We start from the raw sequence: 11,639 nt of genomic DNA on the forward strand, positions 1-11,639 counted from the left end.
AACAATTTTCTGCCTGAACTTCTCATTAGTCCATGTGCATTCTGGATCAGATCTCCAAAGACACTAAACACTGAGGAACAGGAAGAAAAGAGTTCAAACTGGACTGAATTTAATACAGACATTTCAGGTTGGGCACATTGGTTCAGGTTAGTCATGTTTTACTGTTACAGGATAGTTTGTAAATGTAAATATTTTCGTAATTTAATGTTATTTTTGCACAAAGACAAACATTTGAAGTTGTCATTATTGATAGGCATAGTGTAATATTATTTTTGTCACATCTGTAGGTACATTTGTGGGTTCTTCTGCTGTTATTACTGGACTGTAGATCAGATTGGTCTGGATGTGGAACCTGAACTAAAATGAGTTCCACAGCCTGGACTGTGGAATTTATACACTTTGTAAATTCATCCTATGGGAACCTTTGGTGGGACGCATTTGCGCCCCAGGACGCATGTTTGAGAGCCCTGGTTCTATACAAACACCAGGACTCACTGATAAACCAGTTATGATCATTATTCTAACGTCATTTTATCTGGAGTTCTTGGCTTTAGTTCCAGTTTAGATAATGAGTCTGTGTTTTCCTCTTGTTCTGACATATTGTATTTGTCTGGTTTTTACTATAAACACAACATTAACCCTTAGGGCTCTGAGCCTATTTATTCAGTACTTTTGATTTTGCTTTTATATACTATATACAGAAATGTTTACTATACCCATCTTTGGGATCTGTTTTTTCAGCACAGCTTCATCTATCTCATCTGTCTATTGTTTTTTTTCACTTTAACCTACTATATCAACACAGGACAAGAAAAACACAAAAAATATAATACAATGATTTGAAAAATGTATATAATTTATTGCATAAATAACACAAAGATGCTTAATGAAAAGTCTTTGAAAAGGTTTGTTTTAAAAGCATCTGTGTGTTATTTATGCAATAAATTATTTACATTTTTCAAATCGGATTTTTTATATTTTTTGTGTGTTTTTTGTCCTTTTATGTTTTTATAGTAGGTTAAAGTGAAAAAATAATAGACAGACGATATAGATGAAGTTGTGCTGAAAAAACAGATCCCAAACATGGGTATAGTAAACATTTGTTTATATTGTATATAAAGGCAAAATCAAAAGGACTGAAAAACAAACAAAATAGGCTCAGACCACTAAGGGTTAATATTGGAACGTTTCTGACACAGAAGGGACATTGTGCCAATTATTTTATTTGTTTTTTGTTTGTTTGTTTTTTGTTTGTTTGTTTGTTTGTGTTTTTTTCAAAATACAACTTGGTTAAATTATTTCAGTGTGTGTATAAGTACTTGTTGAACATTTTGAGCACAATTTCAACAATACCGCGATAATAACAATAACCGTGATAATTTTGGTCACAACCATGATATGAAATTTTCATATTGTCACATCCCTTATGGTCCAACTAAAGCAAAAATGAATTTTATAGTAAAAATGTGGGTCCTTTGGCAACACTAATCTGTCAAATTGTCTCTAAAATGTCCCATCAGAGAGATTTTGAATACTGTGTTTTGACCCTAATGCATTCTGTGGACTAGAATCCACAGATTCAGCCAGTTTTTTCCGTTTTGAAAAGGGACAAAAAAATGACGTAGATATGGTCAGAAATAATAACGTTTGCTTCATATCGCTATAACAACGCTATATCGTTTGTCTGCTCCGTTTTCAAACCATCATATCTCTGGTTGTATTTCCTCTGTCAACATCAAATAAGAAGTGGGAGAGTGTTTCAAGTCCACAGTTTTAAATGCACTTATCCTCAGTGGTCTACGTGACTGAAGTCCGATGCTACGACGTGTTGAAAATGTCATGTGATTGACTCAAGGGGTCGTGACCGTGGAGCCCTAAGGGTTAAAAATACAAATAACCATAATCCAGGGGTCCTCCAGGTTTCTACTAGGGCTGTGTATCAGCAAGAATCTGGAGATACGATACAAATCACAATACTAGGATCACGATATGATATATCACAATATATCATGATAATGTTAAAAAATAAATTTTTTGTTTGTTTGTTTGTTTTTTAAGATTATTTGCTGGAAGAATTGAATTGCAACAGAAATATGTACAAATACTAAATACATTTTATTTGATCAGAACAGGATCTAATGTTATATCACAACATTTTACTAATTCTCCTAGTTTCCAAAGGAACTACCACCTGCCTCTCAGACAGAAAAAAGTGCTTTTAGGATGATTGAAATAACCCTTATATAATAAAACAGTGTTAAATAATAATAAATAAGACATAAATAATAAAGAAAAACAAAAATAAACCTCTGCCGTATCTGCATTTGAATAAATACCTAAAAATATCAATACAGTGCTTTTAAATATTGATACAGTATTGTGAAATTAAATATTGCGATATATTACAGAATTGATGTTTTCTAACAGCCCTAGTTTTTACAAGTTAAATTTAAGACTTTTTAAGATCTTTTTAAGATGACATACAAAAGAATTTAATGCCTGTTTCACAGCCATACTAGAAAAAATTTGTGACTCCGAGAATTTAGGAAAATGCATTTATTTACTCCAACACTGTTCTGGGTCATTTCTCACCAGGGGCAAAGTTAGCAACAACTGGTTCAGACTTTTAAAGGTATTCAATGCAGATTTATGAATTCAAGACTTTTCAGACCCGCAGGAACCCTGATAATCATTTTTACATTTTAGTTTCATTGCATCTTTTTGTGTTGTTGTTGTGTCATTTCTATTGTTTTCATCTTGATGTATCTTTTTTGTTCTTTTACTTTCTTTACACTGATTTTCTCCTGTTGCATCTTTTACATAATTTCTATCTTCCCTATGTTAATTAATGAATTAAAACCATAACTTTTTATTTCCAGGAACAAACATCAGCAAAGACATGATCAACTGGTAACAGATTTGGTCCAATTATGCAACTCTAGCAAATTATATATATATATATATATACATATATACATATATATATATACATACATACATACAATTATATATATATATATATATATATATATATATATATATATATATATACATAGATAGATAGATAGATAGATAGATAGATAGATAGATAGATAGATAGATAGATAGATAGATAGATAGATAGATAGATAGATACACACACAGGGTGGGGAAGCAAAATGTACAATATTTTGAGGCAGGGATTGAAAGACAGTGTATGACCAATTAGTTTATTGAAAGTCATGAGATTTATTTGCCACAAGAAAATGTCCATAATAGAAAATGTTTTTATTCTATGTGTCCTCCTTCTTTCTCAATAACTGCCTTCACACGCTTCCTGAAACTTGCGCAAGTGTTCCTCAAATATTGGGGTGACAACTTCTCCCATTCTTCTTTAATAGTATCTTCCAGACTTTCTGGTAATAGTTTTGCTCATAGTCATTCTCTTCTTTCCATTATAAACAGTCTTTATGGACACTCCAACTATTTTTGAAATCTCCTTTGGTGTGACGAGTGCATCAGCAAATCACACACTCTTGACGTTTGCTTTCCTGATTACTCATATGGGCCAAAGTTTCTGAAAAGGTATGGATAATAGTGTTAGGTATGATTATGACATCAGTATATGTTTGGGTTCAAAACAACTGACGTAGTGTCTGCTGAGAAAAAACAACTAAATGTTCAGTGTAAATTTGGCTTCCCCACCCTGTATATATATACATATATATATATATATATATATATTTATACATATATACATATATATATATATATATATATATATATATATATATATATATATATATATATATATATATATAATGTGCTAATGATATGTGCAAATGGTCAGTAGATCTGGTACTGACAGGTAGCAGAACCAACCCATAAAACTGGAAGATGCTAAACCAGTGTTTTTCAACCTTGGGGTCACCTGGAATTCAAACGGGGTCACCTGAAGTTTCTAGTAATTGATTAAAAAAAATAATAATAATAAATTACAAATAAAAAATATGTTGTAATGATTCAATATATGTGTCATTATAATTAAAACACCACACACTTTTCCTAATAAAAATTTTTAAAAGGTGCATTATATACATTATATAGCCTAAATATTGTCTAAAATAAATGCTTATTTGCAACATAGTATAACAAACTATTAAATGATTGAAAACAAATTAGTTTTAGCCAAAAAAAAAAGACTCTGTTTTGAATGTCTGGGGTTGCCATTAATATGTGATGTTAAAATGGGGTCACAAGCCACTGTGCTAAACACAGAGTTCCAATACATTTGAAATTTCTAAATTCTATACTTTTTCCAGACTCTAATTTCCAGATGTTTTGGTAAAAACGTTCCATCCAGTCTTTATATTTGGATTTATGAGCCTGTCATCAGAGACCTACCCATTATGAGGTCTGCCAACGCTCATACAAGGCATGTTGAATATCCTACAGTGTGTGGACGTCACCTGTCCGTCAAAGCAGCAGTGAAACTTGACGACACCTGGGCGGGGCTTAAAATGGGTTAGAGGAGGATAAAAGCAGAAGGCGGGACATTCAACTTGTCAATCTGTCCAAATGTTTTCTGGGACGCGTAGCTGACTGTTTGTGCTGTCACACAAACATGTTAGCTGCACTAGCAAGCACCTTTAAAAACAGATCAATCCATTTGTTATTTTAGATATTCATAATTTTATGTTTTATAAAATAGAACAGTGGAAACAGTCTGGAAAAAGGAGTATTTTTCCATACATTTGTTTCCATTTTCCATACTTTTCCAGACCTGGAACTTTATAAAATTAAATTCCATACTTTTCCATACTTGCATAGGAACCCTGTAAACAGCACGTTGTCCCTCTGGATGGAAATATGAGGACAAAAAAACAAAACAAAACAGTCGACCCACAGAAAGTATTAGACCAGTGTTTTTCAACTTTGGGGTCGGAACCCCACGTGGGGTCGCCTGAAATTTCTAGTAATGGAAAAAAAAGCCCAACTTACTAATAAAAAATATATAGTTAGCTGACAGAGACAATCACAAACATAAAAGACATGACAAACTGTGAAACTGCAGCACTGTGGTTCTGTTTGTGTGTCAGATGTTCACTGTGGTCAGTTTCAGATGCTGCAGCTCTTTCATAATTCATAGTTTCAGTTCTTGTTTGTTCAGTATTAATTGTCCTCCTTGTAAATCCCAGCTGGACTGACTGGACAGATCCTGACCCTTTGTGCAGTAATCTACACCTGGATTTACTGCCTCTGTCCACAATAATAGACATTATATAGACTAAATATCACCTAAAATTAAGGTTTATTTGCAACATAGTATAGCAAACTATTACACAATCAAAAACAAATTAATTTTAGCAAAAAAAAAAAAAAAGTCTGTTTTGAATGTCTGGGGTCGCCAGAGATTTGTGATGTTAAAATGGGGTCAGGAGTAAAAAAAGGTTGGGAACCACTGTATTAGACACACTCTGCAGGAAGGAGTTTACTATTCACCGAAGCACTTCCACATTCAAACACCACATTAACACCAAACATACGCTAGACTGGATTCTGCTAGCACTACGGCTAATGCGTCACCTAGCTTACGACAAACATGTTCAGTGCAGATACATTCACTTCTTTAATGAGTCTGTTCATGCAAAATGAAATGCGACTAATATAGATTAAAAATGAATGATATTTAATCGTGATTAATCGAAATTAATCTGCATCAGTGCTGTGATTAATCTGATTATAATGTACGTGAATAATAATGAAAAGGATGTGCATTCTAACAGGTTCACTCTAGTATATTCAGCTAAAGTCCAAACTGTCACAGTGTTCATTGGAAAATCTTTGCTGCAACTAAGGAAAATATATTTTTGTTGAACAATAAATATTCTAAAGTACAGGTGTCAAACGTGCGGCCAGTGGGCCAAAACCGGCCCGCCAAAGGATCCAATTCAGCCCATCGGATGAATTAGTGAAATGCATGAACAAATTAACGACTAATGGTGTTAAAATCATTTTAATTCAGGTTCCACATGCAGACTGATATGATCTAAAGTGGGTCAGAGCAATAAAATATTATCATAATAACTGATAAATAATGACAACTGCAAATGTTCTCTTTGTTTTGGTGTAAAAAAAGTAAAATTACATGAAAATATTTATATTTACAAACTATCCTATAACAATAAAATGTGAATAATCTGAACAAATATGAACAACCTGAAATGTCTAAAGAGAAGTAAATGCACTTTTAACAGTATTATACCTGTTATTAAATGTTTTATGTATTTGTAAACTAGAATTCACATGTGTGAATGATAAACTGATAAACTGAGGCAGTTTACTGTAAAATTACACTTGTTTTTCTACAGACATTTCCAGTTGTTCATGTTGTTTAGATTTTTAAGGAAACTCTGTAGATGTAAACATTATCTTGATATAACTTTACTTTTTTCACAGTTCTTCTTGTTCTGGTCTGACCCAGTTCAGATCAAACCGGGTTAAATGTGGAACCTGAGCTGAACTGAGTTTGACAGATTTAAAGAGTCTGACTGAAAAATGTAGAAGTAAATAAAAGCTGTCCCAGCTTCGGATATAACGATTACTGGTAGAACGATAAACTGCGGTTTCTCTGACAGTTAGTATTATTGTTTAAATTCTAATTATCATGATAACTGTGTTTGATTATCACACTTTAAAAACTAATGGTACTGGAGAAGCAGCAGCACTATCTATCTATCTATCTATCTATTGTTCATTCGTTCGTTTGTTCGTTCGTTCGTTCTATGAAAAAGAAACTAAAACAATTCAAACTTGATATAGAAAATAGTCAAACAATGTCCATAAGGTTCCATCTTTAACCCTTCAGTATCCCGTCCACTAAGGCCCTCACTAAACACCAAGTGTGCCTTTTTGGCACACCTGTGGAATAATGTCAAAAAATTTTCATACAGTTTTTAATTCTTTTACACTTTCGTCGATTTCATCAACTCGAGCTGTAAATAAAAATACCAAATACTCAATAATTGTCACATTTTTTTAACCCTTTAAATGCTGTGTTTGGAATGGAAACAAACCATTTTTTTGGATGCAAAAAACACAAAAAAATTTTTTTTTTCAATATACTACATAAAGAGTGGATCACATATTATTAGATTTTTTCATCCTGGCACATGTCAATGATAAACTCCAACACTGGTTAATTTGCATTATTATTTTTGGCACTAGGTCAAATGTTCAAAAATACTAGCATCTGTCACCAAGTGTGCGTAAAATGCACACCTATAAATCAAACTATTAATATTATATATTGATTTATCTTCTGCTCTAATTAGATTTTATTTGTAAATCCAGGTCAGTCCTAATCATACAGATCAAATGGAAGAAACAGTGCGTTTTAGGCACACTTGGCAGACAGATGCTGGTCTTGTTACCTCCACCAGGAGGCATTGTGATTGCTTTGCTTTGTTTGTTTGTTTGTTTGTTTGTTTGTTAGCAAGATAATTCAAAAAGTTGTGGACGGATTTTCATGAAATTTTCAGGAAATGTTGATACTGGCACAAGGAAGAAATGATTAAATTTTGGTGGTGTTCGGGGTGGGGGACAACAGATCTGGCGGAGGTCTGCGCTCTCCGAGTGCTTTTCTTGTAATTTTCTTTTGTTTACAATGTGCACATTTTAGTTGGTGGACAGAAATTTAAAGATCATGCACAAATGAACAACTTTTGAATTCTAACCTTATTTAAATTGTGAAAAATAATATGAAGTTTTTAAAACAAAGTGCAAAGTGTGCCTATAAGGTGCACCCAGATACCAGAGGGTTAAAACACAGTTGTATGTTTGATGTTTACATGTTAATGTTTGAAAGTTTCTGCCAACAGGAAGTAGAGTGTGATGTTATTTTGTTTTTTTTTTTTGTTTTTTTTGGGGGGGGCGGTTATTTCAAAATACAACTTGGTTAAGTTATTTCAGTGTGTGTATCAGTACTTTTTGAACATTTTGAGCACAATTTCAACAATACCGCGATAATAATGAACACCGTGATATGAAATTGTCCTATGGTTCCATCCCTGGTCCCAGCAGTGGAAGAGCCTCTTTCATAAGTCCTGTTGTTCACTCAGCTCTCTTCCCTGATCTTTGAGTTTTCACACAGATTCTAACTGGCAGTACCCCCCCCCCCCCCGGGACTTACAGTGGCTGGATCCGCTCCAGTGTCTGCCCGTTACCAGGGACCCTCCGAACGGCCGCTGGAGTCCTCCTACCGCCGGCAGCAGCCCCCCCTTGTCCGGCCCCAGTCCCGGGGGTCTGTGGTAGTAGTCCATGCCCAGGAAGGAGCCCGGTCCGGCTCCGGGTCCCGGTCCGGGGCTGGGACTGGGGCTGCCGGGTCCGGGACTCAGACCCACCACGTCCACGCTCTCATACATCCGTGACAGAGGGGAGGTGGGGGGGGAGGGAGGAGGAGGGAGGGGCGCCTTTGATGTCTTGTATCAAAAAGGAGGAGGGGGGGGGGGAAACAGATCAAAGTGGTTTGGAAAGGAGGAAGAAGAGCTCACATCTTCATCACAGACTGGAGGAGGAGGAAGAGGAGGAGAGGAGAGGAGAGGAGAGGAGAGGAGAGGAGAGGAGAGGAGAGGAGGAGGAGGAGGAGAGGAGAGGAGAGGAGAGGAGGAGAGGAGAGGAGGAGGAGGAGGAGGAGGAGAGAGAGGAGAGGAGGAGAGGAGAGGAGAGGAGGAGGAGGAGGAGGAAGAGGAGGAGAGGAGAGGAGGAGGAGGAGGAGGGAGAGGAGGAGGAGTAGGAGGAGGAGAGGAGAGGAGAGGAGGAGGAGAGGAGAGGAGAGGAGAGGAGGAGGAAGAGGAGGAGGAAATGAGGAGATGGAAGAGGAGGTGCAGATGACCTTTAGGAGCTGCTCTGGTCTGTTCCTCCTTCAGTCAACCCCAGCTGTTCTTTTCTTTGTTTGTTTGTTGTTTGTTTGTTTGTTCCAACCCCAGCTGTTGTCTTGTTGTTGTGTTTGTTTGTGTTGTTTGTGTTTTCCGGTCCCGGGGCTACAGGTGTTGGAGTATTTGACAAGTCGGACTTTCTTCTTCTACCGGATGCGGATCCACGTTATTCCATCAGAGCGCGTGCGCGCGTGTCCGGCTCCTGTGACCTCGTGTGTTTCCAGTGGAGCTCCGGTCCACTCCTCCTGTGTTTACCGGAGCCGCTCTCAGCTCTTATGTAACCGTCATGTCTGGATAATCCCTTCAGTCGGTGAGGCGGACCCGTCCATTCCGTACCCGCTCCAAACGCCGCTGTTCGTGCCGTTAAATCCACGCACGCGGATCCGCTGTCTTATGTCCAAAAGTACCGGAGGTCCAAGCCGGGGAGACGCGCGCGGCTCGGTCGGCCGTTCGGTCGGTGCTCCGGTTAACGGTCCCGCGGCGCTGTCATGTGTGACTTTGAAGTTGCCGCTGTGTTTTGAAGAAGCCGAATGTCCGTGAGCTCGAGCCGCGGCGGTGACATGTCCGATAGTCGGTCCGTGCGCGCGTGTCGGTCTGTGTGCTGGTCTGTTGAGCTCCGGCTCCGGTACAGACGGTGGTGGTGTCCGGTGGTAACCTCCGCTCTGCACCCGACGGCCCCTCTCTCTCTCTCTCTCTCTCTCTCTCTCTCCTTCTCTCTCCTATCTCTCCGCCTGCCTTTGATGAATGACACCAGCTGCGCACGAGCTCCATCTACCTGCCTCGCGCATGCCTCCAACATCCGCCAAAAATAAAGGCTATTATTGGTGTAAAGTGCTGTCAGGTCAGCTCATCCACTTGAACCCTTTCATGTCCACTGGTGGCTACAGCTGTCTGCAGCTGTTCTCTTGTTATTCAGGCATTTTGTTGTTCTTTCCGATTTTTTTTTTTTTTTTACACCATATCTTTCTTAAAGTTCTTTCTGACATGAATAGGTCACATTATGTAGGTGTCCCTGAACATAACCCCCAGAACCACAAGCCCCCCCCCCCCCATAGTTTTCACACAGTTTATCAGTAAATACATGTTTCTGTGTCAAAAATAAGCGTGTGGGTGTCCAGCTGAGTGGACATTTTTTACAACTTTCATGAAAATAGATTCATCAGAATTTGGGTTTTTTTTTTTTTTTCATTATTATTTTTTTGTATGTTTTTTTTTTTTTTTTTTTTTTTTTAATGTTATTATTTTTATTTTATTATTTATTTATTTATTTATTCTATTTTTTCAGAAGAAAATTTTCAATCGTATTGTTTTTTTCATGCCGATAAGAGGAATAAAAACACTCAGGAAAACATTTTGATCACTTATTTGTGCATGAAAGGGTTAATGATTTAACCTGTTCCTTCCCGCCCAGTTGGAGTTAATTTTCATCTGTTTGTCAAAGTTTATAACTGAAGGATCACGTGGACAGATGCACAAAAAACCAGGAAGATACACCAGCGCACGTGCACCACTATTTAAAAATCTGACTTGAACCCTTTCATGCATGGTGGTCTGTCCGGTGGACAGTCAGAGCTGTTCTCTTCTATCAGGGCTGTCCAACTCATTTCAGTTCAGTTCCACATTCAGCCTGATCTGATCTAAGTGGGGCCCAGAGAGTTCAAATGAAATAAATAATAGAATAATCATTTCTGAGTGGAAAAAGTAAAATTCCGTGATGAAAATGTTTCCATCTACAAATTGTACTTGAACATAACATGAAATAAATACCAACAACCCGAAAATTCTAAGGAAAAATAAGTACACTGTTAACAATAGCCACACCTCAGTTTATTATTTATCCATATGAATCACAACTTTCAGACCACAGTGGATCTACAAATACACAAACATCAAATAACAGGAAGAATATTATTAAAATTCCACATACTTCTATTAAGACATTTAAGATTGTTCATATTTTTTTTTTTAATAAAGCTAGTTTGTAAATGTAAACATTTGTGTGATTTTACTTTTTTTTACACTAAAACAAAGAGAAAAAATTACCAGTTTTCATTATTTATAGGCTATTATGATAATATTTTACTGGTCTGATCACTGTTTAGATTGAATTGACTAAAATGATCAACATCCTTGATTGTTAATATCTTCAGTGTAATTTTTGCATTCACAAATTCATCCCAGGGGCGGACATGAACCCTTTGGTGGGCCGGATTTAGCCACCAGGCACATGTTGGACACCTGTGAGTTATATATTCATGGATTTTGTTGTTTTAGTTCCATGTCAGCCAACACAGTGGACACTTATGCATCATCACAAACACTGACATTCACACCAATTACTGTGACTTTGCTGTTCTAGGATAAACCTGATCTGCAATAACATGTTAGAGTGTCAATCAATTTGCTTGTTATTGTAATTAGACAAATTAACAGGGTTTGTTTTTTGTTTGTTTGTTTGTTTTTTTTTTTTACAAAAAAGTTTTTTTTTCTTTGTTTTTTTGGAGTGAGTAATAACTAGTATCAGAGTATGATAAAATGTTAGAAAACATTAGATTAGCAGGATTATTATTATTTTTTTTTTTTTTTATAATTTTTACACAATATATCAGTAAATACATGTTTTCTTTGCTTCAAAAATTAAACCCATGGTGTCCAGCTGAGTGGACATTTTTGTAACTCCATGAAAAATACATAGGTTCTAAGAAATTTTCAATCGCATTGTTT

At 36.5% G+C, this 11,639-nt stretch overlaps 1 pseudogene; it reads right to left on the bottom strand.

Annotated features, from left to right (window-relative positions):
* Window positions 1–8,440, bottom strand: part of LOC115423523 (retinoic acid receptor alpha-B-like) — a 45,678-nt pseudogene extending 37,238 nt beyond the window's left edge.
* Between the last annotated feature and the right edge of the window lie 3,199 nt (window positions 8,441–11,639).

Source organism: Sphaeramia orbicularis, chromosome 8, assembly GCF_902148855.1.
Source record: "Sphaeramia orbicularis chromosome 8, fSphaOr1.1, whole genome shotgun sequence".
Taxonomy (NCBI): domain Eukaryota; kingdom Metazoa; phylum Chordata; class Actinopteri; order Kurtiformes; family Apogonidae; genus Sphaeramia; species Sphaeramia orbicularis.